Raw genomic sequence first — 20838 nt, forward strand, 5'->3', positions numbered from 1 at the left:
TTGGGAGATTATTCATTGATGAGGAACCCTAAATAAGTAGGGTTTTATTTATTTATTTATTTATTTTTATTTTTATTTTTTGAGACACAGTCTCGCTCTGTCGGCCAGGCTGGAGTGCAGTGGCGCCATCTCGGCTCACTGCAAGCTCCGCCTCCTGGGTTCACATCATTCTCCCGCCTTAGCCTTCCCAGTAGCTGGTACTACAGGCGCCCCCCACCATGCTCAGTTAATTTTTTGTATTTTTAGTAGAGACGGGGTTTAACCGTGTTAGCCAGGATTGTCTCCATCTCCTGACCTCGTGATCCGCCGGCCTCGGCCTCCCAAAGTGCTGGGATTACAGGCGTGAGCCACTGTGTCTGGCCTGAGGAAGGATTTTAAATAGGTGGATAAACAGGGAAGTCATTGGGAAAGAATGGGTATGGGTTTTTTGGTTTGCTTGCTTGCTCTGTTTTTTGTTTGTTTATTTGTTGGTTTTTTTTTTTTTTTTTTTTTTTTGAGGCAGAGTCTCACTCTGTTGCCCAGACTGGAGTGCAGTGTTGTAATCTCGGCTCCCTACAATCTCCGCCTCCCAGGCTCGAGTGATTCTCGTGCCTCAGCCTTCTGAGTAGCTGGGATTACAGGCAGGTGCCACCATGCCTGCCTAAGTTTTGTATTTTCAGTAAAGACAGGGTTTCACCATGTTGGCCAGGCTGGTCTCGAACTCCTGACCTCAAGTGATCCACCGGTCACCACCCCTAGCCAAAATGGGTCTTAACTAAGAGCACGCGACAGAGAGCAGGGTAGTTGTTTGTGGTTAGTCATTTCTTGGAGCACAAAAGAGTCAGAGAAGGGATCCTGACTGTCCGGGTTTCCAGGTACACAAGGCTTAGATAAAATTCAACATTGTCAATTGTCCTTTTGTTGAAGATAAATGAATGTCAGTCATTACTGAACAACTTCGAGCTGATTATAAACTTCCCAAATGTTGATGAAGGGTCTAAGAAGTAGTCTCTCAAGGATTGTTGTTGATATTCTTCCTAGAAAATTGGTTAAACCATCTGTTAAGAGGTGGTAGAAAATGTTGATTGTTTTAGGATCCTGGAGACCCTAAAGGCTTGGGCATTGCAATAGATGGATGCCTAAAAGGAAAAAGAGAAATGTTAGGATAAAAAGTTGTATTACAGTAAAGAGCTAGGAGTTGAACTCTGAGGGTACTAGTTCAGTGGATTCCAAGAGGTTGTTGAAAATCTTTTGGGTATACAGCATTGCTTGTTGCATTTCATGCGTTTAAGATAGATTGTCAATGCTGTTGGTGATGTCCACAGTCTTGGTTGCATCTCATCTAAGGGTATGCTTGACCCAGGAATTCCTGGAATTCACTGGAATTCCTTAGTGGTCCAGACAATGGGTTGTCCAGGGAGAAATCCAGCTTACACATGGGTTGCTGCAGTGGTGGGTTCTTCCAAGTTTATATCAGAACATTGTTTAACTCGCGAGACTTCTTCAGATTCTGTGGAAAGGGTCAACTGCAAGGCAGCCTAAAGTCCCAGAGATTGGGCAGTCAGGTTTAGTTCTCCATGACTCTGAGTCAGGCAAAAGGAAGAAAAATTGGAAACATTAGTTTGAAGGACTATAGCCAGATATTGAAGGAAACCAGAAGAATTAACAATTTGGTAAGGATTAACTATTTGAGCAAGGTAACCAAATTCAGTACAATTTATGGGTAGGTACCAGAACTGGTTTTTTCACAGGGTGAGGGTTGGAAGTCACTTAAGTCTCTGACAGACAAGACAGAGTTTGCCTATCTATCAGTTATCTGAAATTTACAAAGAGACATGAAAAAGACATCAAAGATCATGAACTGGGCTGGAATCTGATAACCAGGAAGGATGTGCTGTAAATGATGCATAGTTTTCCATTGAAACACAAAATTTATCTCTATAGTCACCCATCTTTTGATCAAAAATGTTCCCAAAAAGAGGATTTTTTTTTTTTTTTTTTTTTTTTTTTGAGACAGAGTCTGGCTGTCGCCCAGGCTGGAGTGCAGTGGCAGGATCTCGGCTCACGGCAATCTTCACCTCCCAAGTTCAACCAGTTCTCATGCTTCGGCCTCCCCAGTAGCTGGGAGTTACAGGTACATACCGCCATGCCCGGCTCATTTATATATATATATATATAGATATATAGATATATTTTTTTTTCCTTTGAGACGGAGTCTCGCTCTGTTGCCCAGGCTGGAGTGCAGTGGCCGGATCTTGGCTCACTGCAAGCTCCGCCTCCCGGCTTTACGCCATTCTCCTGCCTCAGCCTCCCGAGTAGCTGCAACTGCAGGCACTCGCCACCTCACCTGGCTAGTTTTTTTGTATTTTTTAGTAGAGATGGGGTTTCACCGTGTTAGCCAGGATGGTCTCGATCTCCTGACCTCGTGATCCGCCCGTCTCGGCCTCCCAAAGGGCTGGGATTACAGGCTTGAGCCACCGCGCCCGTCCCATTTTTATATTTTTAGTAGACACGGGGTTTTGTCATGTTGCCCAGGCTGGTCTCAAACTGCTGGCCTCAAGTGATCTGCCCAGTTTGGCCTCCCAAAGTGCTGGGATTACAGGCACCAGTCACGGCGTCTGACCCCTACTTTTTTTTTTTTTTTTTTTTTAGACGGGGTCTCTCACTATGTTGCCCAGGCTGGCCTCAAATTCTTGGACTTAAGTGATCTTCCCAGCGCAGCCTCCTGCGTAGTTAGGACTACAGGCATGCACCACCACTGTGCCTGCTAAGATTATAGATTATTCTTTTTTATTTTTTTTTCTTTTTTCTTTTTTTTTTTTTTTTTTTTTTTTGAGACAAGCTTTTACACCCAGGCTGGAGTGCCAAGGCATGATCTTGGCTCATTGCAACCTCTGCCTCCTGGGCTCAAGTGATCCTCCCACCTCAGCCTCCCGAGTAGCTGGAACTACAGGCATGCATCACCATGGCCAGCTAATTTTTAAATTTTTTATAGAGACGGGTTTCACCATGTTGCCAGGCCAGTTTCAAACTCTTGGGCTCAAGCAATCCACCTGCCTCGGCCTCCCAAAATAATAAGATTATTCTTGATTGCAAAATAAAACTGGTCTAATTGGATTTGACTTGATTATTTATATAGATGTAGTCATAATAATACCATTTAGACCTTTCTAAATTTGCTTTACTGAATATTTTCAATCAGGATTTGAGAATTAGATTAGACTTTTAAAAGCTTATTGAAGCTAGAAAGCTAAGCCAAGAAGCTAGATTTCACCTGCAGAGGCTATAAATTTGGGAGAATTCTTCTCTTCTTGGGTTTCCCAAATTATCTTCAGGCTCCTGGGCTTGCTGGGAAATAACTTTTCTCTCTCACCTGTAAGGCTAGAATTACTGTAAGCCAGGAACCAGACCAGTTTCCCAAGAGGGCTATGTAAGCACTGGGTCTACAAAGTCAACCTTAGTTCCTTAAAAGTGCCTAGTGATATTAATAAAAATAGCATCATTCTCAAATATGATGTTCCAGGCCAAGATCTTGTTTGCATAACCAATGCTTCTAGTTATGTCCTTATAACAAGGAGGACAGATTCATTTTCAACCTATCTAGATAACTGTTTTGCCATTAGAACAAGAATACTCAGTAACAGTTTCTGAATTTTGGAGTGGTCGAAATGGAAAAAAAGATCATTTACAAATGTTTTTATTTTAAAAAGCAGTCTATTAAATTGTTATGAGTTATAGATAGCTTAAGAGAAAAGAGCAACTGGTTTCTTATATTTCCGAAAACTAGAACATTAAAGCATCAACAATACTCCAAACAAAAATCATAATCATCTCTCATCAGTTCATTCCTTTCAGTGTAATTCATTCATTCCAGTGTAATTAATTCCCGTGTAAGAATTAATGCCCAGTCTTAGATTAGTAGCCTCATGAGTCCACCTACTTCTTGAGTGGCTTCTGGAAATACCTGAACATACCTGACTCAGTCTGCTGGTATGATCTGAAAGTTGTTTAAGTGATGCCATCAAAAGTCTGTACCTCAAAACATCTAGCATCATCCTTTTCCACAGCACAGTCCCTCTTTGCTGAACATGAAGTATTTAGGCCTGTAGTTGATCATAAGAGCTTTCAGAGGAACATTAGAGAAAAACAAAAAATCTGTCTATTGATGTCCAAAGATTAAAAATGATCATGGTTAAATTATTACTGATAATTTTCAAAAGTGGAAGATCTGATGGGTGTTTTTAACAAGAATAGTGCAAGTGAGAAGAACATTTGGGTATTTCTGTGTTATACAAAACAAGATAATAAAGTCAATCCAAAAAAGTGTTTTAGACAAAATATAAGCATAATGATGAAGTCTACTTTTCAAAAAGAGTGGCTATTACATTTAATTTATACATATGGATATGCATGATCTTTATGAAGAAAAAACTCCAGATATAATAATCCTGACATATACTATACCATGACTATGCCAAGCACATATTTAGAATACATCAAGAATATCAAGTAAAAGGATTCTGTAAGTCTACAGTATGTCCTAATCAGAAGACAGTTGTAGCCAGCATTTTTTAAATAACCGAAATTATGACTAACAACACTATACTGTTGCTTTTTTAATATGAGGCAAAGCAGCACCAGGACTCTGATAAACAGAAACATACCATGGACAGTAAAGGCACGGACAATTCTCCAGCAATTTCCCATACAGCTTACAATTTCTGAAATATTTGTATTAATAACATTTTACCATTTAATCTAGGGAAGATTAATCATAACTTCCTACTTAGCAATTGCCCCACCCCAAGTTCCATTTGGCAACTATGGGCCAAAAATGAATAAGGGCTCTGGGGACTCAAAGGTGAGCAAGACACAATTCCTTTCTCCAGAGATCCTTGTCTTACAGTGTAGTGGGGAAAATACACTAATAGGAGTTACAAGAAGCACAGACTAGCCACGCTGTGCCCAAACTTGGAGTAGTGAGGAGAATGAGATAAGGAAAGGTAATGAAGGTGGGTTATGTATGGCTTTTGGAGAAATGATCCCTAAATGATTTTATGTAGTTTGAAGAATGAATAGGAAGAGTAAAAGGGCATCTATGTAGACTTCTCTTAAAAGAGTTTCAGGGAGTGAGTAGATAGAAAGGTGATGAAAGTATAGACAAGAGATGACCAAGATCCTTAAAGAGACAGAAATCAAGAGCACAAATTAAGAACATTGAAATATAGGCTGGACACGATGGCTTACACCTGTAATCCCACCACTTTGGGAGGCCAAAGCAGGTGGATCACTTGAGGTCAGGAGTTCATGACCACCCTGGCCAACGTGTTGGAACCCCATCTCTATAAAAATACAAAAATTAGCCAGGTGTGGTGTTGGGCGCCTGTAATCCCAACTACTCAGGAGGCTCAGGCAGGAGAATCTCTTGAACCCAGGAGGCAGAGGTTGCAGTGAGCAGAGATTGTGTCATTGCACTCCAGTTTGGGTGACAGAACGAGACTCAGTCTCAAAAAAATAAAAATAAAATAAAATAAAAAGTAAAATAAATAAATAATAAAAAGCAACTCTGAAATACAAACGTGAATTTTAACGTAAAGTGATAGGTAAATTCCTCCCTAATCAGTAGAATTTTCCCAATAATGATGTCCTCTGCCAAGTGTGATTCATATAGTAATTAGAGATTTGAAGATTGGCTATAAATGTTTGAAATAGTTGCCAAAGAAAACAGGAATGAAAAGAATAGTGTCCAAAGACTGTAAAAGCACTTTCCATTGGCACTGATCCCTACCATGTATTGTAGAGATAATATTTCAGGAGACGCCAATCAGGTTCCACATTGGAACCTTCTCTAGCAGGGCCAAAAAGCCATTGTGTTGAGTGGAGAAGGCAGATTATGGATGAGTAAAGATGTGAGACCTGGAGTGGACTAAAGAGACACAAATCTAAAGAGGAATCAAAAGAGTGGAGGGCTCTGTGCAATTAATAGTAAGTATAATGGGACAGTCTAAAATAGGTGGAAGGATAGGACCACCCCAGCTCCTAATCTGAACCTAAACTATTAAACAACTCATTCGTTATATTAAATCACTTAATCCTTGCATCCACCCTCTGAGATGAAGTGACATATTTTAGAAGCCACAGGATCCCTGATCTTGTACAGAAAATATTCTTCCTAGAAATTTTTATTAATTTTTTTTTCTTTTTTGAGACGGAGTCTCACTCTGTCACCCAGGCTAGTGTGCAGTGGTGTGACTCAGCTCACTGCAACCTCTGCCTCCTGGGTTCAAGCGATTCGCCTGTCTCAGCCTCCCGAGTAGCTGGGATTACAGGCACCCACCACCATGCCCAGCTAATTTTTGTATTTTTAGTAGCAAGGGGGTTTTGCCATGTTGGCCAGTCTGGTCTCGATCTCCTGACCTTAGGTGATCTGCCCACTACAGCCTCCCAAAGTGCTGGGATTGCAGGCATGAGCCACCGTGCCTGGCCTTATTTTAATTTTGTATTGTAGATGGATCTGCTTCTACAGTAAAGCCTTTTATAGCTAAGGATTAGGGTAATTTACTCAAACATGATTTAAAAAGTTTATTCATTCTCCAGCAAAGTCTTGGTAGAAAAAAAGTTTATTCAGTACAACTGATGAATAAATAAATAAAATGTGGTATAACCAATGAAATATTATTTGGGGATAAAAAATCGTAAAGTACTGATGCATGCTGTAGCACAGAAAAACTTTGGGAAAAAAGCAGCACATGAAGTAAAAGAAGCCAGACACAAAAGGCAACATATATATTTAATTTATATGAAATGTCCAGAACAGGCAAATCTATAGAGACACAAAGTAGATTATGGCACCTAGGGCTAGCGGAGAGAGGGAGGAGAATGAAGAGTGACCATGTTTCTTTTAGGGGAGAAGAAAATGTTCTACAATTAGATTATGGTGATGGTTGCACAACCTTGTGAATATACTAAAAAATATTGAATTGTATACCTTAAATGTGTAAATTATATAGTATCTGAATTATATTTCAAAGCTGTTTTTAAAAAATTTACTAATTTCATGTTTAAGGGACCTAAAATGTACTAACAACTCAAAACATGATAGTTATTAACAATTTAGTAACCCGCTAGAAAATATTTCAGAACCTATGTCTGTTATTCCAAATAATTGTTATTAGTCATATTACAAGAAGATGGGAAATTAGTCATGTACCTAATTGATTGATAAAGAATATTTATTTTAAAAAAAACTATGGTATTTTGATATAATGTAGACTGGCCTTTTTTCTTGGAATTGTATTACTGTAGGATTGTCTTGTAATTGATTTATTTCATGGTGCTTATACTTCCATAATTCAAATGATTTAAAACCAATTGTATTGAATTTTGCTCTATACTCATATTTTAATGTGACATTGATATTTTGGTCCTCTATTTGGTCCATACTTATAAAATCATGCAGTTATTGGTATTTTAATTATAAAACGTTGCTGAATCATTTCATCAAAGATTAACAAAATTCTTCACCATGGATTGCTAAACATTAAATTCAATGTGTGGCACCCTTACATGTTTGGATAGATTATCTCCTTAGTTCTTAAATCAGCCTTACATTCTTCTTAGCAGCCTTTGTTTTTTGTCATTAATTAATTCAACAGCTTATATTGAGTACCTCTTATGTGCCCGGCACTGGGGACATGCAGCGAACAGACACTATCTCTGGGATGTAGGAGTCCAGGAAAGATGTATAATTGAATGAATAATTGCAATAATAGGCATTGTGGCAGCACTTAGTAAAGAGCCCTTAACAGGTATAGAAATCAGGCTAAGGCATTTCAAGGAATGTAATGGCAAGGTCAAGACTTGAAAAATGAATAAAAATTAGGAAGGCAATGAGTAGGGTAGTTCAAAGGGATAATTAGCATATTAAAAAGTGCAGAAATCAGTGACAAAATCAAGCTTCAAAGGTAATGTTCAATAGTTCAGAGTGGTTTAAGAATTGAGTGCAAAGGAGGAGATATGGCTACAGAGAACTAGACAGGTTTTGAAATGCCTAATAAGCTGGTTTAAGGAATTTGGATCATCTAAGGGGAATGGAAATCTTGAAGAGTCTTAAGCTTTAAAACAAGATTAAGACCTGTGTTTTTAGAAAGACTAAATATCTTTAAGTACTCTTCAAATCAAGCAACTTCACAAATCCTTATAATCATGATTCCTATGAACCTCAGCTATTATTTCCAAATATTTGACATTTTTTCCCACTTGAAAAAGAGCTATCCCAAAGGGATAATCTGTCCCTTCCAGTAGCAACCAATCAAATTGCAAGTGGAGCTCCCTTGGTTGAGAGCTTCCAGGTGCACTAGATCAAGAAGAGTAAGAACAACCATTTTTAGAGCTCCTTTTCATTACGCAGTGTTCCCTCTGAAGAGATAATGGTACGTTTGCACTATGAAATATTATGTAATCATTAAAAATAAAGAATTAGAGCTATTGACATAGAAAGGTTTCCAGGAAGTATTTCTGACAAGAAATGCAAAATGCAGGAAAGTGTCTCAGCAATCTTGCAACCATAACATCCCACTATATATGTATGTGTATATTAGCATATGTATTGTACATGTTTATATTTGAGTATGATGAACATTGATCACAGTATCCAAGCTGAGTAAAGTTTCTCATTTCCATTTGTTTTATATGTATGTATAAAATATATATTTTGTGTATATATTATATATATATTTTTTTTAGATAGGGTCTGACTCTGTCACCCAACCTGGAGTGCAGTGTGGTGTAGTCTCCACTCACTGCAACCTCTGCTTCCCAGACTCAAGCAGTTCTCCTGTTTCAGCCTCCTGAGTAGCTGGAACTTACAGATGTGTGCCAGCACACCCGGCTATTTTTCTTTTTCTTTTCTTTTCTTTCTTTCTTTTTTTTTCTTTTTTTTTTTTTTTTTTTTTTTGAGACAGAGTCTCACTCTCTAGCCCAGGCTGGAGTGCAGTGGCTCAACCTCAGCTCACTGCAACCTCTGACTCCCAGGTTCAAACTATTCTCATGCCTGAGTAGCCAGGATTACAGGCGCGCACCACAACGTGCAGCCAATTTTTTGTATTTTTAGCAGAGGCGGGGTTTCCCCACGTTGCCCAGGCTGGTCTTGAACTCCTGAGCTCAGGCAATCTGCCTGCCTCGGCCTCCCAAACTGCTGGGATTACAGGTGTGAGCCACAACACTGGCCCTGTTACATTGTTATATAGAAACATGTGCAATTGCACAAAGCAAAACAAAAAGAACCTAGTAAAAAGAACCCCATCAACCAACTCCTACTAGGAACCTCAGCTTAGTCTTGATTTTTTTTTATTTTTTTGAGACTGAGTCTCGCTCTGTCTCGGGCTGGAGTGCAGTGGTGTGATCTCGGCTCACTGCAACCTCCGCTTCCTGTGTTCAAGCGATTCCCCTGCCTCAGCCTCCCGAGTAGCTGGGACTATAGGCGCCCACCACCACGCCCGGCTAATTTTTTGTATTTTTAGTAGAGACGGGGTTTCACCGTGTTAGTCAGGATGGTTTCCATCTCCTGACCTCCTGATCCGCCCGCCTCGGCCTCCCCAAAGTGCTGGGATTACAGGCGTGAACCACCGTGCCCGGCCTAGTCTTGATTTTTAATGAACACACATACACACTGAAGTTTTCTCAGTGTTGCAGTTTGGCCTCCCTGGGAAGCTGACTCTGAGTTGGAGGGTGCAGGGAGTTCATTGAGAAATGCTTTGGGAACCAACCACTGTGGGATATTCTTGCAGAATTGTGCTGAACTGAAACAAAAGGACATTTATATTCACACGTAGTCAGTCATCGATGTGGGCTTCCTCCTCCCCACACACTTTCACTTTGCAGACGGCAGGTCTACAATCTTTTGAGGGAGAATGCAGCTGGAATAGGAACTATAAGTTACCAGCAGTCAGAAGGATTTAGTGCTTCAGTCGTGAAGTGGGAAATGAGTAGAACACGTATCACAGCATCTACTACAAGTCATTAGCATTTTATAAGGAATCATGATTTAATATACTTATTTGTCCTATTTAGTGCTTTTATCTTAAATTCCAACTTGTTTCATATTAATCACATTTATTACTATTATTAAGATTCAGATCATTTTATAGACCTAGTAGTTAAATACATATTGTGGTAGCTGGCCTCCATGATAGCCCCCAGTGATCTCTGTCTCCCAGTTCTCTCACCTATGTATAGTTCCCACCCACACTGCACTAGGAGTAGTCTGTGTGACCACTGGAATACAGCTGAAGTGATGGCATCTCAGTAATGACATTCAGTTGTAAAAGACACTGCAGCTTTCATCACTCTCTTTTCAGATCCCTTGTTCTGGGTGATGATGCTAGCTACGATAGGCAGGCTCACTGTTGAGGACCTGTGGCTTGCTAATAACATTAATAAGTTTGGAAGTCGATCCTCCAGTCCTACTTGAGTCTTGAGATGACTGCAGCCTCAGCTAAAAACTGGAGAACCCCTGATACAGAACCACACAGCTAAGTCATTCCCAGATTCCTGATTCTCAGAAATGGTGCGAAATAATAAACATTTTTTGCTTTAACCTGCCTGATTTGGTGGGTAACTTGTTGTGTGGCAATAGATAACTAATACATATATATTTTTAATTATTGAAATATTTCTACTAAATTTCTGGAACTCATGAAGGTATAATTTAAACCAGCTAAAATAAATAAAAGAAGATGAACAATGGAAGATAATTAGGATATTAGAACATTTATGACTATCATACATTTTACTTTGCTAGAGTCTAGGTACCTGTGCAGGCAAAGGAATAGTAAGATTACTGTAGAAACAACATGCATTATATACACCTTTTCTTGTGTCCTATATTAACCCAAGATGATTAAGCTGGTTTAAACATCTGAAGGTTTCTCCTTTTTTTCTTTTTTCTTTAATTTTTTAAAAAATTAATAATCATGTAGAAACTCATCTGGAGCTGATTGTCTTCTAGCTTACAATTTATAGAACACAGAACATCTACTTTTATGATGCTCAACAGTCTTTGGGAATCAGTCTTAACAGGTGTGCTACAAATGTCTATTTCCAAGACAACAATGATAACTACATCAATTTCAAACAGGAATGTGTTAGAATAGGACTGTGTGTCAATATTTGTTGAAAACTTAAAATAATCATGAATCAACAACCAAAAAGACAAGATTTAAAGGAAACGGGCCTAACAGATACTATCTAATACTATTACATAATTTTTCCTAAGTACACTAAAACTTTTATTTTGAGTTTATATCACTTAAAAAATTAAATTATTTGATTATTCTTACATCATTGGAGGACCAACAGTTTTACAGAAACCACAAGGAACATGCTTAAAAAATATTTAAGCAACAAACAGAACTATAATAACTTTATAAAACTTGGAATAACTCTAAAGAGTTTGCAACAGAGCCCACCTAAACACAACTTTTTTCAAGTTATAAGAATCATTCAACCTAATGTTTTTATTTACATATGAGAAAATGAAAGTAATAATAATGATAATATTTTACTGAGGGCTCATATATATCAAGCAAAGCTCCCACCTAAGCATACACCCCGTCTCTTGATCTTTTCAATTTTGCCTTATCCTTTTCTTTCCAAAAGCAATGATCACTTTCTAATATACCACATAATATATATCATTTATTAGTCTAGTGTTAGGTTAAGTAATTTACGTACTCCCATGGAGCTTGAGCTGGGTTTAGATTCTAGATTTCCTTACACCTATTTGAGCCTATTTGAGACCGTCAACAAATGTGTGCCTACTACGCACCACAACACAAATCTATCCATAGGCCAAATTGCTGCTTTTTTTTTTTTTTTTTTTTGAGACAGAGTGTTGGTCTGTCATGAAATCCTCCCAGGTTCAAGCAATTCTGCCTCATCTTCCTGAGTAGCTGGGATTACAGGCACCCGCCACCACGCCCAGCTAATTTTTGTTTTTTTAGTAGAGATAGGTTTTCACCATGTTGGCCAGGCTGGTCTCAAATTCCTGATCTCAAGTGATCCCCCTGCCTTGGCCTCCCAAAGTGCTGGGATTATAGGCACGAACCACCGTGCCCTGCCTCCAATTGACCCTATCTTACTGTAAATATAAAAAATTTTAAGGAGAAATGTGCTTTAGAAATGATTCTAAAATTTTTTTATTTCCTTAAAGAGAGTATATTTAGAATATGAACCCATGTTAAGTATTAACTATTTCACGACTAAAATACATATTTTATTGTTTGGCTACTCTAGATATACAGAAATGTGTGAAATAAATGCCCCTTTTAGGATTAGTTCTTTTATCTTAAAATGTTATGTTCACAGTTAACTTGTGATTAGGGACTGGAATTCAGGCAGAGTAAAGACCTGTTTTGGTTTGTGACTCATACTATATAGATTTTGAGTGGTTTGGTGCCTGTGGCACTTCAGGCCTGTAATGGCAAATCATTGCTGGAATGATGATTTTTTTTCCCCTCACTTTTGAAATCCTTCATCAAATGGATAAATACACTTAAATAACATAACTTATGTAAGCTAAATATTGCAAAAATAGATATGGGGTTATGCTGTTAATATGCATTTCCCAGAATTTTTACAAAAGATTTACGTTTAACCAATTACATTTTGATCTCTGTTCTTCCTTATAATTTAATCCCCAAACTCAGCCCTAAATATCAAAGGTGTTTGTATACCAAATTGTTCAAAGTACGTTTATACATTTCCAAATTATTTCTCATTTAATCCAGTTAAATTGTGTAAATTTAAGTCTGAACTCAAGTTATTCATTCCTTCGTTCCCAGAATATTTATAGAGCATCTGTTTCAAAAAAGCATTTCAATAGACTGTCACAGAGCTTAGAGTCTATGGGGGTGACAGAAAATTATACAAGCAATTATGACACAGTGATAAGGACACACAATAGGAAAACACTATATTCTCTGAACACTGAGAATGGCTGAGGAAGGGCATGAAAGACAATCAGCTGGGTGAAGGTGGGTGGAAATAAACCACCTTCAAAGAAGAGTGCCGTTCACCTTCAAAGAAGAGAACAGCATATGTTTACAGGGTGAGAGTGTTGCATGGAAGAAGCAAAAGTTCAGTATGGATGGAGTTGGTTGGGGAGGGTCATAACTGAACATGACACTAGAGAGAACACAATTAATTTTCCCCAATACAGAGGCTTCCTGCCTATTTGTCGATGCTTCAAATTCCATTACTTTGCTCACTGGTTTGGTGATGATTCAAACTCGAGCCTTTCATCACGTAATTAAAAATTAAATTTAAACTGCAAAGACACACAGCAGAAATAGCTGCTGAAGCATCAATAACAGAGTATGCCTTTAGCTCAGGCATACAGGTGAGTCTAGAAGTTTAAAATTGGGGTGTGAATTTATGAGGGCCAGAATGTTAGCAGTTTATTACTTACACCTTGGACAGATAGATTTCACACTCATCTTCATCTCCTTTTCAGAAGACACAGGAACATTCATAACTGAATGTCTATGTGCAGATACTGGTTCCAGTTGGAAAGTCTTATCCCACCTTCTTTGTTTGTCCTATTTCAACGCATCCTTTCAGGACCCAGCTGAATAACCATCTTCTTAATGAGGCATTCTCAATTTACACAGTTAGTTGTATGCCTTTTGTGCTACCAAAGTACGTCATTCATACCTTTGTAATAGCATTTACTCTGTGGTAATATTCCGTTAACAAGTCTGTCTCCTTACTTAATGACAAACTCCTTCTCTACGGGGACTAGATCTTATTGTCTTGGTATCCCTAGCACCTAGCATTGTAACTAGCCTATCAGACATAAAACTGCTGGACGTGGTGATGAGTGCCTCTATTCCCACCTACTCAGGGGGCTGAGGCAGGAAGATCATTGGAGGCCACAGTCTGCTATGATGGAGCTTGTGAATAGTCACTGCACACCAGCCTGGACAACATAGTGAGGCCATGTCTCAATCAATCTACTGAAACATAAATCAAATCAGTGGCTAGCAGGGACTGGGGAAGGAGGGGAGAAGACTGATGATAAGACAAGAGGATGATATACTACCCTCTTGATATAGATATATGTCTCAGGGGATATATCTCAGGGGTGATATATCTCAGGGGCAGTGGTGGTTATATGATCATATATATTTTTCAAAACTCATCAAACTGTTCACCTAAAAAAGGTAAATTTTACTGTATGCATATTATACACCAAAAAGCATGTTTCATAAAAAAAATACTGCATATGAATAAGGGAATAAACATGAATGAATGAAAGACACAATGAAGCATTTAGCTGAGACTTGCTAGGAGCGCTTACTTTTTTTAAAGTAACATCTGAAACCAGGGCAATGCTTAGCACTAACAGAATTTTGATGGTGGGTATTTTAGGTACACCAGTGAGATTTCTGAATAGAGGCACTTCTATAAATTCTTTACATTATTCTAATTTGCCTAAGTATAAAAGTTACTGGCCAATATCTATCATTCTGAGACAACTTTGGTATTACTTCTAATACAGTATAAGTCATTTATAATTCACAAAAATAAAGTATTCCTTTTGGTATAATTAACTCAAAAGTGCTTTTCCAGTAAGTCTCAGAGATATATTAACAGCAGACAACAAGTGTGCTACAGAAATTTCAAATGAAGCCAAACTCTGAACATGTAGAACTTATAAAATATTTTGGACCTGGGGCGTGGTAGCTCACATCTGTAATCCCAGCACTTTGGGAGGCAGAGGCAGGTGGATCACTCGATCTCAGGAGTTCGAGACCAGCTTGGCCAACATGGTGAAACACCATCTCTACTAAAAATACAAAAATTAGCCTTGCATAGTGACATATGCCTGTACTCCCAGCTACTAGGGAGACTGAGGCACAAGAATCGCTTGAACCCAGGAGACAGAGGTTCCAGTGAGCCAAGATAGCACCACTGCACTCCAACCTGGGTGAGGGAGTGAGATTCTGTCTCAAAAAAAAAAAAAAGAAAAAAATTGCATTAATTTTGTGATCTTTTTACATGTGCCTTAAGATGATCTATTTATCATGTTATCCTTAGACACCTTTAAAATTGTGATAATCTGACAACAAACTAAACCGATGTTGAGTTCGAGTTGTGATGGGTTACTAACCTGTTTCTCCCTCTCTAAAGACTTAGGTTTAAATTTGTCTTAGGACATAAATTGAAATGTTTACTATTCTAATTTAATCACCAGTGAAATGTGGTGTCTATGCAGGCATGCACATACAGCACCCTCACCTCTCATGAATTTCAATCTCTGCACAGCGATGTGAGGATAGTCCCCTACATAAACATAGTACCATTGTTACACCTAAGCGTATGAACAATAATTCCATAATGTCATCTAACATAGAAACGTTATTTAAATTCTTCCAATTGTCCCAACAATTTTTTTTTACATTATAAAAATATTCCTAAAATAAAAAGTGAAACTTGAGGCCTGTGTCGAGCATCATGGTACATTACCTGAAGCAATGTCTAGCATTACGTTGTAATTCAGTTATTTCATTTCTTCTTCCATAATTTTCAAACCCAGCATTTTCTACAGCACCCCGGGGCAGTTGGAAACAGCTTATGTTTATTTTCCAGTCTTAGTTCCACTTCTTTCTTACCAGCTAAAACATGGGCTAAGTTACTGCCATGTAAACTTTCCAAGAGTCAATTTCTTCATTTATAACTGAAGAAATAACATTGTCATGACTACAGTCAGGATTTAATGAAATTATAGATGTCTTTTATAAACTTAATATACTCCATTATTTTATCCTGGATTCTTAGGACATGGACAAATCGATAGCTTTGTTGTAACTAGTCATAGCACAAGCCTGTCTACTGGTAAAATGAAGGATGAATATGGGGAAATTTCAGAGATTGTTGTAGCTAAATCAACATATATTTATTAAGCACTTACTATACAGAAAGAATAGTAGGCACCTGGGAAACAATATAATTCCTGATTTCCTGAACTTATTATAGTAAGTATTTATGTAAGTATTATCCCTGCTTTACAGTGAGGAACCAGGGTTGAGAAAAAAAAATATATATATATATATATGTGTGTGTATATATATATATATATATATATATATATATATATATATATGCCAAGTAGTTACTTCACTGGACTCTATTAGGACCATATGTGCAATGTATTTGTAAGTGCCCAGCATAGTTCTTGGTCTTACAAAGCTACATTAAGGCCAGGCGCAGTGGCTCACGCCTGTAATCCCAGCACTGTGGGAGGCTGAGGCAGGTGGATCACCTGAGGTCAGGAGTTTGAGACCAGCCTGGCCAATATGGTGAAACCCTGTCTCTACTAAAAATACAAAAAAAACCCCAAAATAGCTGGGAGTGGTGGCAGGCGCCTGTAACCCCAGCTACTTCGGAGGCTGAGGCAGGAGAATCACTTGAACCTGGGAGGCAGAGGCTGCAGTGAGCTGAGATCGCACCACTGCACTCCAGCCCGGGTGACAGAGTAAGACAGGGTGAGACTGGGTTTCAAAAAAAAAAAAAAAAAAACTACACTAAAACATCATCTAGGGAAAAATTAGTGACCTTCCAAGCAGGTCCTCACCACAATGTGGTTATCATGACAGCTTTGTAGGTCTGGAAATCCTGATTGATGGTTATTATTGTCCAAAGTTTATTTCATCATCTCCCCCAAGGTAGCTCCTCCTCCACTTTTATTTCCTATCTCAGGAGAACCATCATCCACCTACATCGTTGTCCATTCCAGAATTCTCCTCTCCTCATAATCAATGCCCCCATGACATCTCAAACTATCAGCAAATCCCATCAATTCTATTTTAAGAATTTGTTTCCAAATTCATCTTCTTCTCTCCATCTCCATTAGCACTACCCTAGTCTAGATAACTGTCATGTTTCCCTTGGAATATTACAATGGTATTCTCTCTCAACTTTAGGTGGCCTTTGGTCTGTCATTTGTTTTTGTTTTTTTTTTCAATAAAATTATTTGAAAAGTTGGAAAATAATATGATTGGCTCCCATGTATCTCTCAGATTCACCATTTAACATTTTGCTAAATGTGCTTTATGCCCCTTTTTCTCCATATATACATCTGTAAATTTTTTCCCCTAAACTCTTTGGGTTTTTTTGTGGGGGAGGGTGTTGTTGTGGTGGTGGTGTTTATTTGTTTGTTGAGTCACTCTTCACCCAGGCTGGAATGCAGTGGCGCGATCTCAGCTCACTGCAACCTCCTCCTCCCGGGTTCAAGCAATTCTCAAGCCACAGCCTCCCGTGTAGCTGGGATTACAGGCGCATACCACCATGCCCAGCTAAATTTTTTGTATTTTTAGTAGAGATGGTGTTTCACTGTGTTGACCAGGCTGGTCTCCAACTCCTGACCTCAAATAATCCACCCTCCTTGGCCTCCCAAAGTGCTGGGATTACAGGTGTGAGCCACTGTGCCCAGCCCGCTATACACTTTGAAAGTAACTTTGGCAATATCTCTACCCCTAAATGTTTCAGCATGAATATCTAGATAAAGACATTCTCTTACATAAGCATAATACCATCATTACACCTGTGCATATGAACAATAATTCCATAATATCACCTAACATACAAAGTATATTTAAATTTCTCCAATTGTCCCAAAAATGTTTTTACATTATAAAAATATCCTCCTTCTCCCATGCAGACTCCAGTAAATGTCTACACATGGTGTTTGGTTATTAGATTTCTTTAATGTCTTTTCATTTAGAATAGCCATTGCTTCCAACATTTATTTGTTTATGTTTTTCAAACTTTGCCTTGTCTGACAAGTTCAGTTTAGCTGTCATAAAATGTGCCACATTCTGATTTTGTCTCATTCCTTTTCTTTTTCTTTTTGAGACAGGTTCTGGCTCCATCGTGCAGGCTGGAGTGCAATGGCACAATCTTGGCTCACTGCAACCTCTGCCTCCTGTGCTCAAGAGATCTTCCCAGCTCAGCCTCCAAAGTAGCTGGGACTACAGGCACACACCACCACGCCCAGCTAATTTTTGTAATCTTTTTGTAGAGACAAGGTCTTGCTATATTGCCCAGGTTGACCTTGAGTTCCTGGGCTCAAGCGATCCAACAGCCTCAACCTCCCAAAGTGCCCGGATTACAGGCATGAGCCACTACACCTAGCCTCATTGCTCCTTTATTATGTTATTTAACTTATACTTATATCTCTTGTATTTCCTGTAGATTGGAAGTAAGATAGAGACCTAACTAGGTTATTCAAAATATTTATATTTTTGTCAAAAATTTTGACAACAGTCAGTACTTCTGTAGTAGTTTGGTAGAGATGCCCTAACAAAGTTCCACAGAATGGGTGGCTTAAACAGCAAAAACTTACTATTTCACAATTCTGGAGGCCGGAAGCCTAAGATCAAGGGGTTGTCTGGCTTGGCATCTTCTGAGGGCTTCTCTTTGGCTTGTAGATGGAGATCTTCTCCTGGTGGCTTCACATTTCACATGATCTTTCCTCTGGGTAAGTCTGTGTCCTAATTGCCTCCTTTTTTTTTTTTTTTTTTCCGAGATGGAGTCTTGCTGCATTGCCCAGGCTGGCCTGCAATGGCGTGATCTTGGCTTACTGCAACCTGCACCTCCCGGGTTCAAGCAATTCTCCTGCCTCAGCCTCCCCAGTAGCTGGGACTACAGGTGCATGTCACCATGCCCGTCTGAGTTTTAAATTTTTATTAGACGGGGTTTCACCATGTTGGCCAGGCTGGTCTCAAACTCCTGACCTTAAGTGATCTGCCCACCTTGGCCTCTCAAAAGTGTTAGGATTACAGGCGTGAGCCACCATGCCCAGCCCCTAATCTCCTCTTCTGATAAGGACACCAATCATATTGAATTAGGGTCTACCCATATGATCTCATTTTTTCTTCATTACCTCTTTAAAGGCACTGCCTCCAAATATAGTCACATTCTGAGGAACTGGATTAGGACTTTGACATACAGATTTTGGAGATACACACTTCATCCCATAACAACTTGTCGCTGCATTGCATCAGGGGGCATATAATGTCAAGTTTGCCGGATCTCTCCATTGTAAGGATTCTCTTCGTAATTAGTAAATCATCTGTGGGATGAAAACTTGAAGACCTTCGTGTGACTGTCTTGTTCCCCACCATCCTTTCACCCATGAATTTTGCCATCCATTAATGATCCTTGCCCAAATTATTATTTTAAAGGGGCAAAGCAGTGGTTTGCCAATCATTTCTCTCTACATGTGTTAACTGTCATTTTTTCTGTAAAAAGAGGCCTTCAGTTGCTCTGCATTCCAAATTAATATTTGTACAACATGAGTCAACTTAACTATAGCTGCCTAAAAAACTATTGATATTTTCCCCCACCCTGAGGATTAAGTACAAACTCCTTTACATAGCCTCTCTCTTTTTTTTTTTTTTTTTTTTACAGATAAGCAGTTTTTTTTTAATTCATCCTCCTCCTCTTCTTCCTTCTTGTCTTCTTCATCTTCCTCTTCTACCTCTTTCCAGGCAATTTTAGCAGGACTCTTTGCACCATCAAACTTTCCTTTATACTTATAGTCAGCAATATCCTTCTCACATACTTCTCCTTCAGCTTGGCCACCTTAGTGATGTAAGGCTGCTGTCATTTAAGTTATTCCACATCTCACCCAGCTTTTCTTGTCACATCTCCAATAGAGATGCCAAGGTTTGTGGATTTGATCTTGGGGAGGAATTCTGAACAGAATAGGAAGAACCCAGATGGTGGCCTTTGGGGGCATTAGGTTCCTTCTCCTTCTTGCCTCTCTTAGCTGGTCCATAATCCTTCATTTTCCAGTCATAGCATTCTTTATCCACCTTGGCCATTTCATCGAATTTAGACTTCTCTTTCCCAGACATCGTCTTCCACCTCTCAGAGCACTTCTTGAAAAATTCTGCAAAATTGACAGGGACCTCTGGGTTTTTCTTCTTATGTTCTTCTCTGCACGTCTGCCCAAAGAAGGCAAAAGCAGAGATCTTGCCCTTTGGTTTCTTGGGGTCAAGAAACCAAGAATGTATTGTTCACTAGTCTACATAACCTCTTAAGTACTTCAGCCTCTTCTCTCCTTGTCTCTATTTTACCTTCTTTACTGGTTTACTTCTACTCATTTTTCATAACTCAGCTGTCACTTTTCCCTGGCTGCTTCTACAAATATTGTAAGAGCGCTCTAGCACTGTACTTCCACTATCATAGCATATTTTGTGCTATTTTGTAATTTAAGGTCTTCTCACTGACTGAGCTATCTGAGGAGAGGAATCTCATAAGTCTTGTTTATTCTTACATGTCTCAGCATCTCTTATAGTTCTTGGCACAGAGTAGGCCCGGAATAAAGATTAAATTAATTAATGGGAGTTAGGCACCATATACAAATCTATGTACACTATAATTTATAACTGATTTATGAAATTTGCAAGGGTAACTTTTAGTTTTTTAAAAAACTAAAAAAACTTTAATTTTTAAATTGGCAAAAATTGTATATATTTATGGTATACAACATGATGTTTTGACATATTTATATATTGTGGAATGGCTAATCAAGCTTATTAACATATGCATCACTTCACATATTTAGCATTGCTTTGTGGTAAAAACACTTAAAAATCTACTCTCAACAATTTTTAAGTATACAATATATACAAGGAGAATTTTAATTAAAAGTTTTTTTTTTTTTTCACTTTATTTGCTTTCTGGGAGCTTAATTCCTAAGTAAGAAAAAATTCCACTCTAAAAATAAGAATTATTTAGGTAGTCCTAGCTATATGCCAGTCCCGGCCCTAAGCATGAATTATTTCAAAT

The 20838-nt window shown here is 38.6% G+C and overlaps 1 pseudogene; it reads right to left on the reverse strand.

The window, feature by feature from the left end:
- Positions 1–1069: 1069 nt before the first annotated feature.
- LOC107129752 (high mobility group protein B3 pseudogene) lies at positions 1070–20045 on the reverse strand (annotated as a pseudogene).
- Positions 20046–20838: the final 793 nt, after the last annotated feature.

Source organism: Macaca fascicularis, chromosome 5, assembly GCF_037993035.2.
Source record: "Macaca fascicularis isolate 582-1 chromosome 5, T2T-MFA8v1.1".
Classification (NCBI taxonomy): domain Eukaryota; kingdom Metazoa; phylum Chordata; class Mammalia; order Primates; family Cercopithecidae; genus Macaca; species Macaca fascicularis.